Source organism: Miscanthus floridulus, chromosome 3 (genome assembly GCF_019320115.1).
Source record: "Miscanthus floridulus cultivar M001 chromosome 3, ASM1932011v1, whole genome shotgun sequence".
NCBI classification, from domain to species: domain Eukaryota; kingdom Viridiplantae; phylum Streptophyta; class Magnoliopsida; order Poales; family Poaceae; genus Miscanthus; species Miscanthus floridulus.
In genome coordinates, this window is record NC_089582.1 from 66,645,320 (window position 1) to 66,668,989 (window position 23,670).

The window sequence follows — 23,670 nt, forward strand, 5'->3', positions numbered from 1 at the left end:
GGGAACTGTTCTGTTGTGCGCTCCTTCCGGGGAACGATCAGACTGAGCCCAAGGGCAGGCTTGGCCTGAGCATCCTGGCATCTGGTGTTCCAGATTGTGCGGCGTGGTACGGACCCACGAAATGTGTACCTAAGTTGTACCAAAGGTGACCTAAGGCTATCGTGGCTGGTAGACCTGGGTTTGTGTTAGGAATAAATTCCCAGCTGGTTGAAATCGATTCGAATCGCCGTCTCTCCTGGATAGTGAGAAACTTGGCTAGTCCCAACATCATAGTAACTGTGTTATGAAACATGATGGTTCGAATGAATATGGAATTACGATACCTGCTATGGTTACTATTGTATGCTTCTAAATGATATACCACATGTTTGGCACAGGATAGTTACTAATCTAGAAATGGATAGTTATAATTAACTTGACAAAGGAATCATAATTATAACAATGAGTCATTTGCCTTTATGCAAAATGTTATCGAATTATGTCCACTTATACATCCTTGCATAATCCTTGGAGTCATTTATTTTTGGTTCATGACGGGTAAGTCTAGCTGAGTACCTTCTCGTACTCAGGGTTTATTTTCCTATTGTTGCAGATGGCACTGTGTATCATGGTTATTGCAAGAGTTGCTTCTATCCCACTGTGGATGAGGAGTAAGCCTTGGGCAGGCTTCTTTATTAATTCCTATCCATGCTTTTGTGGATCGTGATCCTACCTGGCACTGTATTAAACTATGTTGGAAATTTTATTTTTGAACTAATTTGCTTCTGCTTTATCTATCAAACTCGGTTTGTAATAACTTTTATTCGTACTCTGATGATGAAATGTATCTGTGAACTTTATGTAATATGTGGCATGTATGTTGAATCCTGTACGATCTTGGTTGTTGTAAATCGTTTATCGAGACCCGTCATGGTACTCGATGGACTACCGGGTTTATAGGGGTTCAAGTATGACAGTGCGACCGCTTGTGGGCTGCCATTGTACTTGTACTCTTATAAATTGGTCGGTTCTGCGACAGCTAGTATCAGAGCAAGATTCAACGTTAATTGTCACAAGTGTATTTAAAACAAAAGTTTTTGTTTTCCAAAAACCCTTCTCTAGCAACTAATAGTTATATAATAGGTATTGAAATCTAAAGTGTGCCCATGATCACTTTCCTTATGCCCAAATTAAGGACTATTAGGTGGCTATTTAAGTACTAACATGGGGGTTTTTAATTCGTCGTCCATACGGCGTGCTATTGTATGGATACCATTCACTTGAGTGGTAATGTATGGATCAAATGCCTCTACACCAAGGTAAGATGATGAGTGTATGACCGCAAGATGTGAGCGTGCGGTCGGGAAGAGTTAGCTTTGGTACGGCTATGTATACATGCTTGCATGTGTATATGGTACGTATTTAATTGTGGGTTTAAATTATTGTCGGGTAGGTTGATATGGAAGTATATGTATGGGTATACATATATGGAAGTATTTACAATTACATTTTGCATATTTCATTATGGGTTTAGGGCTGAAATGGAATTTTGTGCAGGCACACTAACAACGAAACATGTAGCTCGACTAGTTACGCTATATATGAGAGAACGAATGTATGCCACCGTGTCTACCATTAGAAACAAATTTTTCCTAAGTTTGTGAGGACATACGGAACGAGCATGCATCATAATAATTACCATTCACATAACTTATGCTTTAACATGATGATAATGTAAACATGATGCTTTCACGGTACATGAAATGTAAAAACACCCCGAATACGATTTTCCTTCACGGCACAGTTGCAAGCCAACAAAACCAACTTGCAATCCTACCGTCAAGAACCACACATGTGACTTGACCAAACTGATCTTGAAACCCTACTAGTCACAAAACATGACCAAAACAAGATCAAACACTAATCTAACACTTAGGGTTTGCTTTTATTTATTTTTGAATTAATTTGGAAATAAGCCCAAAAATGAACTTGTTCCAAATGACCTCAAAATTTTATGTAAGCTTCCTCATGACAAATTAGTGTACTAAAACAAATTTCATAATTTTTGGAATTATATAGTGGCCTACAAAAATCATGGAAATTACATTTATCAATTAATGGACTGAATATTTGAACATTAAACATTTATTCAAATTTCAAGTTTGAAATTTTTGAACCATACTAGAACATGTACAGAAGCTACACAAAAATTTTTAGAATTTTTGGAGCTATGATTATTTTCCTACAAATTTCCAAAGATTTAGCACTATTCAAAATCAGAAAATATCAAAATACACTATTCTCTCTCTCTCTCTCACTGACAGTCGGTCCCCACCTGTCATCCCCAACCTCGGGCATTGACCGTGGCTTCAACGGCGCTGACCGGCGCTAACTCGCCGTCCGTGAGCCCAACAGCGACGGCCAAAGCACTAACATATTCACAAGAGCTAGGCGCATTGATCAGTGGTACTTTGGAGGGTGATTACGACATGGAACAAGGCTGACATCGGCCATGGTGGACACGGTGGCATGGCAGCGTTACGCCGGCGAAACAAGGCCAGTAACGGTGAAACAGAGAGTTCAGGAAGCATCAGTGGCTCACCCCAATCGTGTTGAAGCAACAAGCGAGATCGGAGAAGCTACGGTGATGCGTTTCAATGGTGACCGGGATCACGGTGGAGCGGACCTCATCGACGACAGCGTTCTAGCGACTTCAGTGGGCAAAACAAGCAAGCAAGAGTGGAATAAGCACTACCGCATCGAGATGAAGCCGTAGAGTCAATAATTAAGGGCAACGGCTCACCGGATGAGACTGGCCACGGTGAGTCGGAGTTTCTGTTGAGGTCGCCGGCCGCGAGGAAGATGAACGAGGACAGCGAGCTCTCGGTGAAATCAAGCGGCAGCAACAGCTTGGTCGGATGCGCAAGGAGCAGGTGGAACTAGAACATGGCTTTTCTAGGGCTAACTTGCGCTGAGGAGACGAGAGAAGCTCGCCGGAGTTGAGACGGCGGCATCGGGAAAGCAGAGGGAAGGAAGAAAAGTGAATGGCGTCGTCTGGGTCTTATAGCTCGGCCAGGAGCGCGCGGACTCGACACGCAGCGTGCTCCCTACGCTAGTACGAAGCCAAGGGCGGTCACAGGCATGCCTGGAAGGCCGGAGAAAGGACGTCGGCGGTGAGGTGGTGGCGTCCTGTGGTTATCCTGATTTTTGAAGTATTTACAAATTTGCCACTGCGTCTATTTTTAAAATTACTCACAAATCTTCTAAAGAAGTTGAAAATCTCCAAAAATGAAAGTTGCTCAACTTTTCAAACTCTACAACTTTGCTTCAAGGAACATTTTCAAATTCTGCCTCCATTTTGAAATTTGAATTTGGGGTGCATTTGAGCATTTGAATCATTTCAAAAATTACTCCAAATTTTATATGTAAACTTGAAAAACTTTGAATACCAAAGTTGATCCTTATAAAATAATATTCAACTTTGCTTTTTGCCTCAACCCCAAATTCCACATGGATTTTGAATTAGACAAAAGGAGCAAAAAGGACTTTTATGATTTGAATTTGAATTCAAATTTGATTTGTTTTCCTTTTACTTTAACTTTGATTTTTGACCAGTAACATGGCCCATTAGGGTTATTTGAGTCAAATGACACATGACCTCACATGATCACATGAAATTTGACCCTTGTGGTCATGATCTTTATTTAGGGTTTTGAATCACATCACATGAACTAACAACATTATGAAATAAAGCTTATTTAATGAATGCATTCAAAATTTTCTACTTTATGAATGCCTTGCAATGCATATGATGACATGTCAAATTTTAGTGCTAGGTCAAAACACCAGAGGTGTTACAACCCTTCCCTTAAAGAAATCTCGTCCCGAGATTTAAAACCTAGAGCTAAGTAATGGAAAAGGAAATATGTCAAGCTAACACATCATAACTTTATTCAAAAGGCTTGTGAGGGGGTTTTCCATTCTGTTGACAAACGAGGCAAGTTACAATATAGACAAGGTATTGCAACTAGATAGAAGCGAAGAAGCCAGGAAAATTTTCTTCTAAGTAATCCTCGGACTCCCAAGTAGCTTCATCCTTAGTGTGTTGGTTCCATTGTACTTTGTAGAACTTGATTGTACGCCTTCTAGTGACTCGATCTTTCTAATCTAAGACTCTAATAGGTTACTCAGCATAAGTCAAATCAGGTTCTAGTTCTACATCACCAAAGTCGACCACATGGTCAGGTACTTGAAGACACTTCTTTAATTGAGATACATGGAAGATATCATGCATAGCTGACATGTGATCTGGTAGCTTGACGCGATAGGCAACCGGTCCACATCGTTGTTGAATTTGAAAAGGACCGACATAACAGGGCGCCAACTTTCCCTGAATCCCAAAATGATGAACTCCCTTCATCGGTGATACCTTGAGGTAGACATGATCTCCCACTTTGAATTCTAGCGGTCGTCTCCTCTTATCAGCATAGCTTTTCTATCGGGATTGAGCTACCTTCATATTAGCTTGTATGAGTTTAACTTTCTCTTTGGCTTCCTTGACCACATCCGGTCCAAAGAACCAACGTTCTCTAGCTTCTAACCAATTTAAAGGTGTCTGACATCTATGGCCATACAATGCTTCGAATGGTGCCATTTTAATGCTCTCTTGATGGCTATTGTTATATGAGAATTCAGCTAAGGGAAGGCATTCATCTCATTTAGCACCATAGGAAAGGACACATGCTCTTAACATATCTTCAAGAATTTGATTTACCCTCTCAGTCTGTCCATCTGTTTGCGGATGATAAGTAGAACTACAGATAAGTTTAGTTCCCAAAGACTCATGTAGACTTTTCCAAAACTTGGATATGAACAATGACCCTCTGTCAGAGACAATGGTCTTGGGTGCCCCATGCAGACTGAAGATTCTATCAAGATAAAGCTTTGCATACTGTTCCACTCGATATTTATCTCTAACTGGTAAGAAATGAGCTATCTTGGTTAGGCGATCAACAATAACCCATTTTGAATTGTAGCCTGCAGATGTCCTAGGCAATCCCACGATGAAGTCCATACAAATATCTTCCCACTTCCAGGATGGAACTGGCAATGAATGTAATGGATCTGCAGTCTTCATATGAACCGCTTTGACTCTCTGACAAATATCACACTTGGCCACATATTGAGCTATTTCTATTTTCATTTTGGTCCACCAATATCTCTTTCTCAGATCATGATACATTTTGTTGCTACCTGGATGAATGGAGTATCTTGTAGAATAAGCTTCATCAAGAATCTGTTTTCACAGCTCCAGATTTTTGGGTGCTACCAATCTATCCTTGAACCATATGACATCTGATTCATCAATCTTGAAACATGTTGGTCTTCCAGATCTGACTTTATCCTTGATATGGGCTATGCCCTTACTTTTCTATTGAGCGGCAATGATCTAATCTTTGATAGTGGACTCAATTGCAATATTGGACAGGGAACCTTGTTCTATGATTTGTAAATTCATATGCTCCATCTCTTGACACAATGTTCATTGCATAGGTTCTACAATCAGACAATGACAATGACTCTTGTGACTCAGGGCATTGGCAACCACATTAGCCTTGCCCGGATGATAATGCACTTCTAAGTCATAATCTTTGATAAGTTCTAACCATCTTCTTTGCCTCATATTCAACTCTAACTGAGTGAAGATGTATTTCAAACTTTTGTGATCCATATAGATATGACAGATATTGCCCAATAAATAATGTCGCCAAATCTTGAGTGCATGAACAACAGTGGCTAATTCAAGATCATGGGTGGGATAATGTTCTTCATGCTTCTTGAGTTGTCTAGAAGTGTATGCTATGACTCTGCCTTCTTGCATAAGAACATAGCCAATACCAATTCTAGATGCATCACAATAGATATCAAACGGCCTCTCGATATCAGGTTGTGCTAAAACTGGTGCAGTTGTCAGCAACTTCTTCAATGTCTGAAAGGCCTTCTCACATTCTATTGACCATACAAACTTAGTTTGATTTTTTAGCAGTCTAGTAATTGGCTTCGCAATTCTAGAGAAGTTAGGGATGAACCGACGATAATACCCTGCCAACCCTAGAAAACTACGAACTTAATGAACAGTGGTAGGTGCTTTCCAGTTAAGGACTTCTTCTACCTTGCTCGGATCAACAGCTATTCCACCAGCAGATAGCACATGACCTAGAAATTATACTTCCTCCAACCAAAATGCACATTTACTGAATTTGGCATATAGCTGGTGATCTCTTAATCTTTGTAGAACAATATAGAGATGTTCCGCATGTTCCTCTTTGCTTTTAGAATAGATAAGAATGTCATCAATGAACACCACTACAAACTTATCCAACTCGGGCATGAAAATTGAGTTCATCAGGTACATGAAATGAGCCAGGGCATTGGTCAGCCCAAAAGACATGACTAGATACTCATATAGACCATATCGGGTAGTAAACGCTGTCTTTGGCACATCTTCTCGTCTGATCTTAATCTAGTGATAGCTTGATCTCAAGTCTATCTTCGAGAACACCTTAGCTCCTGCAAGTTGATCAAAAAGCAAATCAATTCGGGGTAAGGGGTATTTGTTCTTTATGGTGACTTCATTTAATGGCCGATAGTCAACACATAACCTTAAGGTTTGGTCCTTCTTCTTCACGAAGATAGCAGGGCATCCCCAAGGTGATGAACTGGGTTGAATGAAACCCTTGTCTAACAACTCTTGTAGTTGCATTTTTAATTCTGCTAGTTCTTTGGGTGGCATCCTATATGCTCTTCTGGACACTGGTGCTATTCCTAGTTTCAGATCAATTCTAAACTCTACCTCTCGGTCTGGTGGCAGACCAGGTAGATCATCGGGAAAGACATCCGTAAACTCACATACCACTGAAATTTTCTCAGCTTTTTCAACAATAGTTGCATAGACTATTTCCACTGTACTCTTAGGAAAGGGAAGTTGGATGAGAAGTTGGGTTTTGCTGTCAGGTGCATTTACCCTTATGGTTCTACGCAGGACATCTATGATAGCCCTGTGTTGAGTTAACCAGTTCATACCAAGGATCACATCTATATCTTGATCCTTTAATATCAGCATATTGGTAGGGAACTCATAACCTCCCAAATCAATAGGTACATGCTGAACTACCTCCCATGTACAGATTCGTCCCCTGGGTGACTGTATATGATAAGGTTCTTTTGTTTCCCTAATAGCTATCCCATGCTTCACAACAAATGTACGATTGATGAATGTATGGGATGCACTAGAATCAAATAAGGTAATTGTAGGATGCTTAGCAATGGGAAACATACCCATCATTACTGGTTCTCCTTCTGGAATAGATTCCACCTGAGTATAGAAGACCCTTCTAGTTTTCTTCTCAGCCTGACCCTTCTGACTATTCTGAGCATTGCCCTTGTACTGATTCTGAGCTTGAGTAATAGGGGCTTTGGGTGCATCAGGATTGTTCTTCCTAGGATACGAACATTCTCAGGAAAAGTGTCTGGGTTTACCACAATTATAGCATGGATAATTGTGATTCTAAGGAGTAGCATTGCGGTTTGCATTATTTGTATTATTTTGTTGCTGCGGTGCTTGATGAGGATAAGGCATATTAGTTGCAGGGCGAATAAAGATTTGATGCCTGCCTTGGCCTTGTTGTGGGCGGAATGGTGCACGGCCATGATTCTAAGGATGGTAGACTATCTTTTGACGCTTTCCACTCGGTGATCTAGAAGCAGATATTTTCTTTTTCTTTGCCTCCTTGTGTCGGCGGTAATTCTCCTCCGAAGCGATAGCAATGTTGATTGTCTCATGATAAGTTGCGTTACCACAAGTTGCCATCATGGTCTGAAGTTTAGTGTTCAGGCCTCTAAGAAAATGATTCTTCTTCTTTCTGTCAGTATTCACATACTCTATAGCATACTGCGACAGGTGATTGAAGCGCCCAACATAATGCATCACCTGGTGCTCCCCTTGCTTAAGAGCCAAGAACTCTTCTAACTTCATGGTCATCACACCGTCTGGAATATAGTGTGCCCTGATGGCATCCTTGAATTCCCTCTAGGTGATTTGGTGACCAGCGGGCTATACTGCTACCAAATTTGCCCACCAGGCACCAGCAGCTCCTCGGAGTTGCTGTGCCGCAAACCTAGGTTTCTGAATCTCGGTATAGTGAATCAGCTCAAACTTTTGCTCTATTGTCCTTAGCCAATCGTCAGCTTCTAGAGGCTCTTCTACCTTAGAGAACACAGGCAGATGGGTGTCAGTAAAATCAACATAGGTTGACTCATCATTTCCATTATTACGACGGCCACGATTAGGGTATGGTGCCTGTTGGTTCTACACCAATTCTCTTAACAACCTAGCATTCTCTGCCGTTGCATTGACGAGTGCGGCTATGGCATCTGCCATAGTCGAAGGCATTGGTGGAGGGTTTGGGCACTCATCATCATCATGCGACCCACTAGCACTAGTTCGGGTGATAGGACAAGGCATCTGTTAGAGAAACATGTTTACTTACATTATTCTTTATTGAAAGCATTTAAAAGGTTCCATGCTACAAAGGGTTACTTATTTAAATTACATGTCTTGTATCCCATAAGACAACCCTGCTTTACTAGGGAAGCAGTAAAGGAACTATTACTACTCCAAGCTCTCAGTCATCGGCGTCCGTGCCCATATCGGATGAAACCTCATCTTCGTCTAAGAAGTACACTAACTCCTCAGGATCCTCCTCCTCTTCTTCATTCTTGACTTCTCCTAGAGCTACAATCATTTCTTCATCTGTAACTTCACCATCCCCATGAGGAGGATGAAGTTGAGTGTACAACATGTGGACATTCTCATGAAGAATGGCATTGCCCATCTCTAGGTCTTCTACGTAGAACTCCAACTCATGGACACGTTCATTGGCCGCATCCTCTCGTGTCCAGGCTTCATTCTGTAGCTCTATGGTCATGGTGATGCCCCTTTGCATTTCCGCCAGCTCTTCTTGATCTTTGGCATGAGCTCGACAAAGAGTGTTGAGCTCCTTGGTAAGGTTCTTGATGTTGGTGGGATTGCTTGAAGATCCTTCATCTCCTAGGTTCTTAGCACTTCCTTCACCAAGCTCATGGTTTCGCGGTGCCATCTGGTGACGAGGGACTCCGTGAGGTCTGGTGGACTTGCGTGCGGTTACCTTGGTCTTTGCCATAGCCTGTAGAATTTAAGGTGGGACTATAAGAGTAGCTTGAGGATAATGGAGGTTAGCAAGAATGGGATTGACATTACTTACCCAACCACTATTAAGGGGAATTATTATGCAAGGTGCTCAAGCATGATGCATGAATTGATCTTAGAAATCTAGGTACAAAAGATTTATATAATCATAAGTACTAGATTTTTAGTACATAGGACAAACCTAATCATATTATCCGCCATGAACTTTCAAATAAGATAAGATTGAGACTAGATCAAAGATAAGAAGAAAGAAATTTGAACTCTAAAATATCAAGTTTACTTTCTTTGATCCAAATCAATTTGAAGATTTTCCAAAGTAACCTACAATAATCTTAGATGGGAACTTCTCTGATACCAGCTGTAGCAAAACCTCCTAAAAAATCAGGCCCACGTGCACCTATCGTTGTCTTACCAGACCTCGGATAGCGTTCATGAGTTCCCAACAACTCAATAGGTCTGTCGGGTGTCGATTCTCTTTTTAAATAGGATCCCAATCACAGACATTGCAGATTACAACAGTTTATTCAAATATATATACATTAGAGTAAAAGATAGCGGAAGTCTTAAGATAACATAGTTTACAAACCAGTTGTTTTCAAACTTACAATACCATAAGTGTCATACAACCATAGTAGCGTGATAATATTACATTAACTTTATTTATCATACAAACTAGTGCCTTGTCCAAAGGCCATTCATCACTCCTCATCGTCATTGACTTCAAACACAGACATGCAGCAGGTACCAAAACAAGCCTACGCATGCGACTCACCTGCAACAAGGGTTAACAAACCCTGAGTGCAAAAGTACTCAACAAGACTAACCCGACGTAACAGGGGTTGAAAGACTTTTAAAGATGCAGGTGTTGGGACAAGGTAAGGATGTAGCAAGATTCAAAATTCTTTGCCAAAAGCTTACTATTCTTATCCTATTTTCAAGTTTTACCCCTAAGTCCTTTTAGTTCATTATCTCAACTAAATGTACATTTCCCATATACCATTCCTTGTCATTCCATTCTTTTTCTCATATTTTAGTAATTTACCAGTCCTGCATTGCTTCTGTAATGAATCGAGTCTCCATATCCGCGGAGCACCAGCAATTCGAATTGATTCAAGTCCTAGCTAGGGATTCCTTATCACACGACATATGTAGAACTCAATCTTGCATATATCAACCTCGCTACCGGATCCTCCTATACTAAGCCGTCTCCACGCCACCCGAGAGTACAGCACACCTCAAATCCGACCACATTCTAGCCACGAGGGTACACGCTACTCCCGCCATCTCTCCACTCCTAGTGCGTGGGCATTCATCTTAGTATCGGATTAGCCGAAGTAGGCTTACCGGGGTATGTGACCAGTACTACAAAGTGTCTCATTCAGAAGATCCACAATGAGTGGCCTTTAAGCGACATAGTCGACAACATTACCCGACATTCAAGGTAAGTCGCCCGAGTAGTCTCTAGTTTATTCTACCTTCTTTCTTTCTTTGGCCAGTATGCCATCTTTGATTGTAAACAATTATTCTATGCCTTTGTAAGCCTACCATAGAGCATACTAAGCATTCTACGCCTTTGTAAATGAAAACATCTTCAAGGATGGTAAACAATTAACAAGGTAGGCAATGCATCAAGTAGGTAACATTTGAAATAATCAACTTAATGCAATAAGTAACATATGTGATAAACTTTTCAAAGTAAACAAGGTAATGGTTTAATGCATAAATCGGGGCTTGCCTTCGTTGACGATCTCGGGTTTCGGATCAGTACCACAAATATCAAATCCCGTGACAACTGGGGATTCATCTAGAACTTGCTCAACTAGAATTGTTTCCCTCTCGGGTTCTATATGAAATGATAACATATGCTTTAACATAATGATAATGTAAACATGATGCTTTCACGGTACATGAAATGTAAAAACACCCCGAATACGATTTTCCTTCACGGCACAGTTGCAAGCCAACAAAACCAACTTACAATCCTATCATCAAGAACCACACATGTGACTTGACCAAACTGATCTTGAAACCCTACTAGTCACAAAACATGACCAAAACAAGATCAAACACTAATCTAACACTTAGGGTTTGCTTTTATTTATTTTTGAATTAATTTGGAAATAAGCCCAAAAATGAACTTGTTCCAAATGACCTCAAAATTTTATGTAAGCTTCCTCATGACAAATTAGTGTACCAAAACAAATTTCATAATTTTTGGAATTATATAGTGGCCTACAAAAATCATGGAAATTGCATTTATCAATTAATGGACTGAATATTTGAACATTAAACATTTATTCAAATTTCAAGTTTCAAATTTTTGAACCCTACTAGAACATGTACAGAAGCTACACAAAAAATTTCAGAATTTTTGGAGCTATGATTATTTTCCTACAAATTTCCAAAGATTTAGCACTATTCAAAATCAGAAAATATCAAAATAAACTATTCTCTCTCTCACTGACAGCCGGTCCCCACCTGTCATCCCCAACCTCGGGCATTGACCGGCGCTAACTCGCCATCGGTGAGCCCAACAGCGACGGCCAAAGCACTAACATGTTCACAAGAGGTAGGCGCATTGATCAGTGGTACTTTGGAGGGTGATTACGACATGGAACAAGGCTGACACCGGCCATGGCGGACGCGGTGGCACGACAGCGTTATGCCGGCGAAACAAGGCCAGTAACGGTGAAACAGAGAGTTCAGGAAGCATCAGTGGCTCACCCCGATCGTGTTGAAGCAACAAGCGAGACCGGAGAAGCTACGGTGATGCGTTTCGACGGTGACCGGGATCACGGTGGAGCGGACCTCGTCGACGACAGCGTTCCGGCGACTGCAGTGGGCAAAATAAGCAAGCAAGAGTGGAATAAGCACTACAACATTGAGATGAAGCCATAGAGTCAACAATTAAGGGCAACGGCTCACCGGATGAGACTGGCCATGGTGAGTTGGAGTTTCTGTTGAGGTTGCAGGCCGCGAGGAAGATGAACGGGGACAACGAGCTCTCGGTGAAATCAAGCGGCAGCAACAGCTTGGTCGGATGTGCAAGGAGCAGGCGGAACTAGAACATGGCTTTTTCGGGGCTAACTTGTGCTAAGACGAGAGAAGCTCGCCGGAGTTGAGACGGCAGCATCGGGAAAGCAGAGGGAAGGAAGAAAAGTGAACAGCGTCGTCTGGGTCTTATAGCTCGGCCAGGAGCGCGCGGACTCGACATGCAGTGTGCTCCTCGTGCCAGCACGAAGCCAAGGGTGGTTGTAGGCGTGCCTAGAAGGCCGGAGAAAGGACGTCGGCGGTGAGGCAGTGGCGTCCTGTGGTTATCCTGATTTTTGAAGTATTTACAGATTTGCCACTGCGTCTATTTTTCAAATTACTCACAAATCTTCTAAAGAAGTTGAAAATCTCCAAAAATGAAAGTTGCTCAACTTTTCAAACTCTACAACTTTTCTTCAAGGAACATTTTCAAATTCTACCTCCATTTTGAAATTTGAATTTGGGGTGCATTTGAGCATTTGAATCATTTCAAAATTACTCCAAATTTTATATGTAAACTTGAAAAACTTTGAATATTAAAGTTGATCCTTATAAAATAATCTTCAACTTTGCTTTTTGCCTCAACCCCAAATTCCACATGGATTTTGAATTAGACAAAAGGGGCAAAAAGGACTTTTATGATTTGAATTTGAATTCAAATTTGATTTGTTTTTCTTTTACTTTAACTTTGATTTTTGACCAGTAACATGGCCCATTAGGGTTATTTGAGTCAAATGACACATGACCTCACATGATCACATGAAATTTGACCCTTGTGATCATGATCTTTATTTAGGGTTTTGAATCCCATCACATGAACTAACAACATTATGAAATAAAGCTTATTTAATGAATGCATTCAAAATTTTCTACTTTATGAATGCCTTGCAATGCATATGATGACATGTCAAATTTTAGTGCTAGGTCAAAACACCAGAGGTGTTACACATATCCCGGCCATAGAATGAGTTGCTTCGCAAAGGTGCTATATTTGTCTGGACTGATGTTCAGGAGCTGGCGTTTCAGACCTTGAAGCAAGCCCTCACTACAAAACCGGTGCTCGCTCTCCCCAATTTTAGCAAACCATTTTTGGTGGAGACAGATGCTAGCAGTATAGGCATTAGAGCCATGTTGACATAGGGCGGCCATCCATTGGCATTTCTCAGCATGGCTCTGGGTCCACGCTCCGTGGGACTCTCTACTTATGAAAGAGTATATGGCAATTTTGTTGGCCCTCTATTAGAATCCTGAACCGGCGAGAGGGAGAAGACAATGAACACACGCGAACACAGTGGACACACGATGATTTTGGTGCTGCAAAGCGGCAATGTTTTTAGTTGCTTTCTATCTCTATGTAAAGGAAATGCATGCATCTTTACATGGTCACTAAGGACCGAGAAAATCATGGCATGCTCATGATCGACCACTACCATCCCAACACCCTAGGCCATGTCGTGAAGATCGCGCACTCATCTACTTCCTAAGAAAAGAAACACTATCCTAGGCTTACTATAACAATCTCCTCCTAAGCCCTGGAGTACCTAAACTAAATTCTTCATGCCGATGTCGCCACGCAGCTCCTAGAACCGAACACGCCCGAGCGCTTTAGTGAGAATGTCGCCCAGCTGCAGTTCAGTGCCAACGAACTCAACATCGATCAGCTTCCTATCGCAGCACTTCCAGATGAAGTGGAATTTCACATTGATATGCTTACTCCAGTCATGATGCACAAGATTCCTCATCAAGGCGATGGTGGACTTGTTGTCCACCTTGAGCTTGGGTGTGAGGATGGCTCCTCCAATGAGCTCAGCCAACAACCATGCCAGCCAAACTGCCTCGCACATAGCTCCAGCAACCGCAATGTATTCCGCCTCACAGGATGACAGTGCAACCACCTTTTGTTTCACCGACTGCCATGCAATCGGCCCACCAGCAAGGGAGAAGATGAGGCTGCTTGTGCTTTTTCAATCATTAATGTCGCCTGCTAGGTCGCTATCGGAGTAGCCCAGCAACCGAGGCACTGCTCCCTTCTTTCCTCCCGGATGGTAGTGCACACCCTAGTGCACCGTGCCCACCACGTAGCGAAGGACGCGCTTCATAGCTGCTAGATGCTCTTGCCACGGTGCCTCCATGAACCGACTGAGGTAGCCCACCACGTATGCCAGGTCTGGCCTAGAATTGCACAAATACCTCAAGCTACCAATGAGGCTACGGTACTTGGTGGCGTCCACACTTGGCATCGAGCCTTCCTTCAGAAGCTTCAGCTTCATCTCCATGGGCATGGCGCTCGCATTGCAACCTGCCAGCCCAGCCTTCTCGAGGATCTTGGTGGCATAGGCACTTTGGCGTAGCGTGATCCCATGAGCTCCTTGGGTGACCTCGAGGCCAAGGTAGTAGGAGAGGAGCCCAAGATCACTCATGCAGAAGGTGCTCAGCATCTACTTCTTGAACCTCCCCACGACATCTACGTTACCTCCAGTGATGATAAGATCATCAACGTATATGCCCACGATCAGGCGCCCTTCACCTTTGCCATAGGTGTACATCTCATGTTCATCGACGTACCGCATGAACCCGAGTGATAATAGCTCAGCATCCAGCTTTTGGTACCATGCGCGTGGAGCCTGACGGAGGCCGTAGAGTGCCTTGTGAAGTTGGAGCACCTTGTGCTTGTGCTTGTCATTGATGAAGCTAGGAGGTTGCTGGATGTAGACTTCCTCCTAGAGCTCTCCATTCAAGAACACTGACTTGACATCCATGTGATGGACGCCCCACCCGTAGTGCGCCGTGATGGCGATGACCAGCTACACCAACTCCAGTCGAGCGACCGGCGCGTACACTTCCTTAAAGTCGATGCCGAGATGCTGCACATAGCCTTTGGTGACGAGGCGAGCTTTGTACTTGATGATGCCGCCGTTCCCATCACGCTTAGCCTTGTACACCCACCTCAAACCAACGGCTCGGTGTCTATGTGGAAGTTTGACTAGTGACCATGTTTCATTATCGTAGATCGACTTCATCTCCTCCTCCATCGCAGCAACCCAATTGGGGTCGCTGTCGGCTTCTTTTAGCGACCCGAGTTCCTCCATGCTCACAGCATGGCTCACTACATGTAGTTTAGCGTCCATGGCATCACAGTGTGCCAGTCTGGGTGCTGCATCCATGCCAAGGATGTTGTCCAGCATTCGGTACTAGTGCTCCCCCTCCTCATCATCATCAGCATCAAGGTTTGGGTCAGCAGTGAGTGGTGTCACGAACTCTACCTGCATCCCAGCCATCAATGGTGTCGAGACCGGCAACATGGGTGGCGGTGAGCTCGGTGTGCCAGGTGACGACGATGAGCTCGACGCGGTCGGTGGTGAGGAAGCCAGTGAGCGCTGATTAGGAGACATCGACTCTTGGGCCATCGCCATGACACATTGGCGCCGCAGCTCATAGTTGTCCACGATGGTGAAGGGGTGCTCATTGATGGTGACCGAGGCGTCTTCCTAGTCCCAGCGCACACCCTCATCAAAGGTGGCACCGTGGGAGACATGGACGCGCTCAGTGATAGGGTCATAGAAACGGTACGCCTTTGACCCGTCCTAGTACCCGATGAAGACAACCTTCTACCCGCGGTCGTCGAGCTTGCTAAGGTGTAGGTGTAGGCGCTTGATGTAGGTGATGCACCCAAACACGCCTGGTATGGGGTCATCCCATCGAGCATGCTGGTGGGCGCCCGGTTGAGGAGGAACATGGCAGTGTGCACTGCCTCACCCTAGAAGTGGCCCAGTATGTTCCACGCTCGTAGGATGCTCCTCACCATTGCCATGACCATTTGGTTTTGACGTTCCACCATGCCATTCTGCTATGGCGCGTATGGGGCCGAGTGGTGACGCCGGATGCCCTCTCCTGCACAGTACTCACCGAACTCAACTAAGGTGAACTCACCACCGTTGTTGGTGCAGAGCACCATCAATATCTTGCTGGTTTTGCACTCAACGTGTGCTTGGACCATCATGATCGCCGTCGGTGCATCCACCTTTGAGCACAAAAGAGTGAGCCACATATAGCGGCTCATGTCATCGACGAGCAGCAAGAAGTAGGCGTTCTCGGCCGGTGTTGATGGCGAGATTAGGCCGTAAAGGTCACCATGGACCAGTTCAAGCTCCTCCTAAGCCCGATACTTGGCAGCCTTAGGGAACAGCGTCCTCTTCTACTTTGCCAGGACACAATCCTCATAGACTTGATCTACGTGGTCGATCACCGGAAGTCCTCGCACCATGTCCGCACGCCCGAGCTTGCATAGCGCTTGGAAGTTGAGGTGACAATACCGCTCATGCCAGCGCCACGCCATGTTGCTGACATGCACGGTGTGGCACATCGGAGCGGTGATGTTCATGTCGAGGAAGTAGAGCCGGCTCGATGATCGGTGCACCTTCACCAGCAGTTGCCGCTCTAGGTCAAAGAGGCGCAGTATGTCGGACTAGATGTCGACCTTGTAGCCATCCTTGTCCATCTGCCCTAGGCTGATGATGTTCGTGGTGAGGCACGGGATGTAGTAGACCCTATCAAGGCGATGATGTTCACCTGATCTGCAGACAAAGAGGATGGTACCCTTGCCCTAGATGTCAACCACTGATCCGTCCCTGAACTTGATGGTGCCGGTGACGCTGGTGTTTAGCTCGGTGAAGACAGTGCGTGTACCTGTCATGTGGTTCATGGCCCCAGTGTCCAGTACCCAGTGGTGAGACACCATAGCCTCCTTCTCTTCCTCACTGAGGTGGAGGAGCACCTTCGGTTCGACAAGGTGGACACGCGCCTATGGCTCAACGATGGGTGGCGGTGACCTAGGGTGGCAGCATGACATGGATGGCGCGATTACCTTGGTGTCCATGGCGATGTACATTAGCACGTGCTCATTCTCCTCCGCCTATGTGACATGTGCCGCACCCTTCTTCTTCCCATGGCAATCCTTGGCCCATTGGCCGGACTTGCCACAGTTGTTGTAGAGGGTACCAGGTGGTGGCCTCCCGCCACCAATGTTCCCGGTGCCTACATTCTAGCCATCATGGCCGTCATGCGTCGAGGATCCTGCACCACCGTGACCATGCCCCTAGCACTTCCCACGGCTGCTAGGGCCACCGCTGCCACCAGAGTTCTTTTGCTCATGGCATGCTTTACGGTAGGCCTCCCAGTCCTCCTCGTAGAGCATCAGGCGCCCCATGGCTTCTGTGACCTCCTTGGGCTTGGCGCACTCCTCAAACATGCGTAGCCGTCCAACCACCTCCTCGATGGTGACCTTGTTTAGGTCAAGGAACATCTTGAGGGAGACAGCAGCTTGGTTCAGCCTTTCTAGGACCACCTACAGCAATTTCTTCACTACCTCAGCATCGGTGATGTTGTCGCCGAGGGAGCAGAGGTTGGTAGCGAGCGCGGTAATGCGGATGCCGAACTCGTTGATGCTCTCCCCTTCCTTGAAGGAGAGGTTACCGAATTCCCAGCGGAGCTACTATGCGCTGGCATCACGTGCGCGTTCGTCGCCGATCCACAAGTTCTTGACCGCGTCCCATGCCTCTTTCACCATGCGCTTGACGGTGAGGGTGCTCCAGAGCTCGGAGGGTACCGAGCATAGGAGCCCAACCATCGCCTATCGGTCATCGTGGTACTCATCTCCATCAAGGTCCTCGGCGATGCCATGGTGGACGGCGTCCCAGACTCTGAGGGTCTAGAAGTTTACCTCCATGACCAGGGCCCATTCTGGATAGTTGGTCTAGGTCAACATTGGCCATGCGACATTCGCTGATGGTCGCTCAATGATGCACTCGATGACGCGTGACCCGGTGTCCTAGTTGCACGAGTGGCGGCTGTGAGAGCGACCACGGCGACATGGCGGTGAGTTCGACGGCTGGACCTTCTTATCACCGGAGGCATCACCAGTCAGCAGCTTCTTAGATGGTGACTACAACTTGGTGATGTTAGGACCTAGCTCTGGTACCAAATGTCAGAATCCCGAACCGGCGAGAGGGAGAAGACAATGAACACATGCGAACATAGTGGACACACGATGATTTTGGTGCTGCAAAGCGGCAACATTTTTAGTTGCTTTCTATCTCTATGTAAAGGAAATACATGCATCTTTACATGGTCACTAAGGACCAAGAAAATCACGGCACGCTCGTGATCGACCACTGCCATCCCAATGCCCTGGGCCGTGTCGTGAAGATCGTGCACTGGTCTACTTCCTAAGAAAAGAAACACTATCCTGGGCTTACTATAACACTCTCGAGCAGTGGTGCATCTATCTACAACATACTAAATCCCAAATCATCATGGATCACCGCAGCCTGGTGTAGCTCACTAAGCAAAGACTTCACACCCCATGGCAATAGAAAGTGTTTGCCAAACTGGTTGGCCTCTAGTACAAAATTGTTTATCATAAGGGTTTAGATAATGGAGCAGCCGATGCTTTGTCTCGTTGCCCAAGTGCTCAATTTGTAGCTGTTTCTGTCTATCAGCCGCAATGGTTAGATGAAGTGATGGCTTCCTATGCTCAAGACGTGCATTCACAAGAATTTCTCACCAAGCTCTCCACCCAATCGGCTGTAGTGCCTCATTTCATTCTATGTGATGGTCTGCTGTGTTACAAGAACTACATCTGGGTCGGGTAGGATACCTCTTTACATCAGAAGCTCATCACTGTAGTCCATGCCTCACCTATTGGTGACCATTCTAGGATCGCCGTCACCTACCGGCGTTTGAAGCAAATGTTTTCCTGGCATGGCATGAAAACAATGGTATAGTCATTTGTTTCTACCTATGTTGTGTGCCAGTAGGCAAAGCCCGATCGATCCAAGTTGCTTGGTCTCCTATAGCCATTGCCTGTACCTGATCGTGCTTGGACAGTGGTCTCCATGGATTTTATTGAGGGTTTACCAGTTTCTGGTGGGTTCAATTGCATCTTGGTGGTGGTTGACCTTTTCTCAAAGTACTCCCACTTCCTACCACTCAGGCATCCCTTCAGTGCTACATTAGTTGCCTAGGTATTCATGTCTCATGTCTATAAGCTTCATGGTCTACCACAAGCTATTGTCTCGGATCAAGATAAAATTTTCACTAGTCACTTTTGGCGAGAGCTTTTCAAGTTGGCTGGGGTTGAACTCAGGATGAGCACAGCTTATCATCCGCAATTAGATGGGCAAACAGAGCAAGTTAATCAGTGTGTCGAGACCTTCCTCCGCTATTTTGCACATGCTTGTCCTAGGCAATGGCGTCAATATCTAGATCAAGCGGAGTTCTAGTATAATACCAACTATCATTTAGCATTGGGGCAGTCTCCTTTTGAAGTACTCTATGGATATCCTCCTTGTCAGTGCGACATCTCCACTGGTCCTGATACTCTAGTCACTAACTTGGCTTCATGGTTGTCAGATAGAGCTCTCATGATAGATGTCATTTGCCAGCATCTCAATCGCACAAAGCAACGCATGAAGCGCCAAGCAGATGAGCACCGATCCGAATGCCAGTTTCAAGTGGGTGACTTGGTTTTCATCAAAATTCAGCCATACATTCAGTCATCTTTGGCACAACGCACTAATTAGAAGCTCTCTTTCAAGTTCTTTGGGCCCTATCGTGTTCTGGCTTGTGTTTGAACTATTGCTTATCGGTTGGAGCTCCTGGCTTCTTCATCTGTCCATCTGATTTTCCATGTTGCGCATTATAAGAAATCAGTGGGTGCTCACCACTCGGTTACAACTCATCCTCCATATGAAGTTGTACTCTTGAGCGTGCTAGAAAAGATTTTGTAGACCTGAACCATCTTCAAGGGTACGTGCTCTATCACCCAAGGCTTGATCAAATGGTCTAATCGGTCTTCATCGTTGTCTACCTAGGAAGATTTGGAGTTCCTAAAGTAGCTGTTTCCCTATGCTACCATCTAGAGCCAGCCTGGCGCGCAAGGGGGAGGGATGTTATGGGACCTACTATTCAGCATCCAGCAACAGAAGATGAGAGAGCGACTCTTGAGCCTAGGCCACAGCTAGCCAGGAGGTCCACTAGGCCGAGGATGCGGAGCATGTGCGGGATAAGCGAAGACTGGATCACAGCTTAAGTCACCTGCTCAGCATAGTCTACTTATTGTATTAGGCATGAGGGAAAGATTCATTCATGAGCATTGTAACAACTATCTTTCCCCTCCTGCAAGCCTTCCTCTATACCCAACCTTGTGCTTTGCTCTCCTTCCTCCACTCTGATCTACTGCTACTCGCCTGAATTCTATGCAAACCTATCATTGATCGTAACACATGATAACATTGTCAGAGCTCACATGGCGGATGGTCCGTTCAAAGATGGTGCCGCAAAAGTCCAACTTGGGGATGGTGAAGGAAAGGGATCCTAGGACCTTGAGTTTGGGAGCACTGACCACTCATAGCTGGAAAGATTCAGCAGTAGCCGAGCACGGTAGGGGACCAACTTTTCTAGGAGAGGGGAATCCTCGATGATAACCTACCACATCGTCACCCTCACCCTAAGATTTTCGTAGTCAAAGTCGTACAAGTTGTAGTCGAAGTCATTCATTGTCGATGAATCTACAGGTGAGATGATGTTAGGTTCATAAACCCGAGGTCCCTCATGGACCTGCTTCCCAGCAAAAGCTTGGCCCAGCGGACGACATTGCGAACGACGCGTAACTCCTGGGCCGGCCCAAAAACCTAATGATAGGCCAGAAGGGTGATCCAGTCTCTAACTAGAAGGCCTGGCCAAGGAGGAACAACGCTCACTTCTGACTCCAGACCACCTCTCTAACCAGAACGCCTGGCCAAAGAGAGGACAACGCTCGCTTCTGACTCTGGCCTGCCTCTCTGATCGGAAGGCCTAGCCAAAGAGAGGACAACGCTCACTTCCAACTCCGGCCTGCCTCTCTGACTAGAAGGCCTAGCCAAGGAGGAACGATGCTCGCCTTTGACTCTAGCCCTCCTCTCTGACCAGAAGGCCTAGCCAAGAAGAGGACGACGCTCACTTCTGACTCTAACTTGCTTCTCCAACCGGGAATACACAGAACCTCTGCTTACAACTCTTCTCTGACTGGGAGGTCAGAGCCGACTAGGGAATGACCAACTGGGGATGCCCGCTAGGTGAAGACCTAGGAAATGGATGGAGCAAGTAAGGCGGGGTGCTCTAGTCAACCGCAATACCAAGGACCGTACCCTGCACACCTACAGAACAATATTGTCAGGTCATGTCAGAAGGGTACTTTATAACCTTCTAGACATGTTAGAACACCAATAGTATTGTGGGTGCCGACATTTCACCTATAGTATGGTAGGCGCTGATGTTTGCCGTACCAGAAGAAACACAGTGGAACCAACCACATGCATCTAGCCATCAACAGTATTGTGGCCACCGACAAACCACCTAGTACCCAATGGCATGGGCAACAAGACTAGGTAGCGCACACACTCTCTTTCTCTCACACTCTCTCTTGTAAAGCCATCCCCTTCATCTATAAAAGGGGATGCGCTCTCTCCAAAATGAGGATGAGGATGAGGGTTCTGAGCATAGGGCAGCCAGCAAGCACCCCGTGCAGCATACCTTCTGAGATGTCCATGTAGCAGAACAAGATGAGCTCAAGGTGTGAGAACCGGAGCGACGCCACAGCACCGGTGGAGGGGAAGGTGTGGTGGCCGATCTTTAGGAGGCGTAGTGTTGGAGCAAATTGGAAAAATGCCCGCTCTAGTAGTGCTCTTATGTTGTCCTACCATGATAGTGCTCTCGTGTCTTCTAGCTGAGAAGAGTGCCCTGCCTTGATCCCAAGCTCCTAGAGACCGATGAGGGCAGGGGACTAGAGCCAGCAGTTGTAGGACTCACCGTCATCGAGGTTGATCGGGGAGGAGCGCCAGATGTGGCGCCACTAGGTGGAGAAGACCTGGATGCGGATGGCGTCGACGATGGGGAAGCGAGTGATGATCTCATTGAGGATGGAGTCCGAGAGGATGCTAATCAGGTCCTCACCACCATCCTCCCTTTCTCCCCCCACTAGATCCATCTGCACGGTGGGCAACGAAGTCCTCTCAACTTTAGACATGCCCACAGCAACCACCTCATTGTTATCCCTAGACTTTGCCACTCTAGACTCAAGTTGTTCATCTCCCTCCGATGATTTAGCCACCAACTCTAGTCTTTTTGGTGTGCCCCATGTACCATGCTTGCCTTCAGCTTTAGGGAGCTCGAGCCATCATCTTTTCGATCATCTTCCACCCCTTCAACCGGTTTGCGTGAGGCCTCCCCTCTTCCTGTACCCTTCTATCCTGAGCTCCTCCCCCAACTTGCATCTTTCTGTTGTTGATAGCTACCACCTGAACTTCCCCCTTCTGCCCACTCCCCCCTTCCATCTTTCTTACGGGTTGGCATCACCCTAAGCCACTCCCCAAATTGCTTCCCCTCCTCACGCCGAACCCCCTCATCATCATCACACTCCTTTTCCACATGCCCAAGGTGACGACACATAGAGCAAAATTTTGGCAAGAACTCATATTTGAAACTACACCATCCCTCCCCCTTTCCTTCTCCATCCTCCAAAGTAATTCCCCTAAATAGAGGTTTAGGAACATCCAACAACACTTTGATTTGAAGGAACTCTCCCACAACCATACCATCCTCATCCTTATCCACCTCCAAGAACCGACCCACTTTGTTTCTGATCCATCACGCCGTCTCCTCATTCATCAAACCTAGTGGTAGATCAAAAATCCTGATCCATACCGGAATAGAGATAAACTCCAAGTCCTTCAACCTTTTGGAGTCATCAAAATCCACCACTATCAGTAAGTCACCTCCAAACTCCCATGGCCCCTCCGTGATCGCTCTACGCTTCCCTTTCGGCTGTAGAAAGGTGAAGAGGAACAAGTTGTTGCTAAGCTCCTTGCACCGAATCCCCTCCCTAGGGCACCAAATTCTCCCCAATGTTTGCACCAAACTATCCACATACCCTGACTTTGAGGCAAAAAGCTTGCCTACCGCCTGAGGAGGTCGACCCGCCTCACTCAACACCATCTGCCGAGCACCCTTGATGGCCCTCTGCTCCTCCTCAGAGAGCTTGAGACATCCCAACAGTCCCTCCAAATCCCTCCACCCCCTTCTTCCTCCCTATCTTCATTAGAACACAGCTCTTCTCCGAAGCCTCTAACACCTTCACCACCCCTGGACCACCAAGAACCAACTGCCGACTTTACCAGCCCCACCCTAGCCACCTCTGTCCCCTACTAAAACACCACCACTACACTAGGTCCACCACCACCGCCTCCAACAGTCCCCCCCCTCCACTCCCCTGCTCTGCACCACCAAAACCACTGCCTCCCCCTACTCCACTAGCCCATGCCCTCTGCTACACACCACCACCCCACCTCGCCTTAAGACCCCACCATCGCACTAGCACC

The 23,670-nt window shown here is 45.8% G+C and overlaps 1 pseudogene; it reads right to left on the reverse strand.

Moving 5' to 3' along the window:
• The window catches only part of LOC136543846 (uncharacterized), a 69,612-nt pseudogene extending 47,293 nt beyond the window's left edge, over nucleotides 1-22,319 (reverse strand).
• Nucleotides 22,320-23,670: the final 1,351 nt, after the last annotated feature.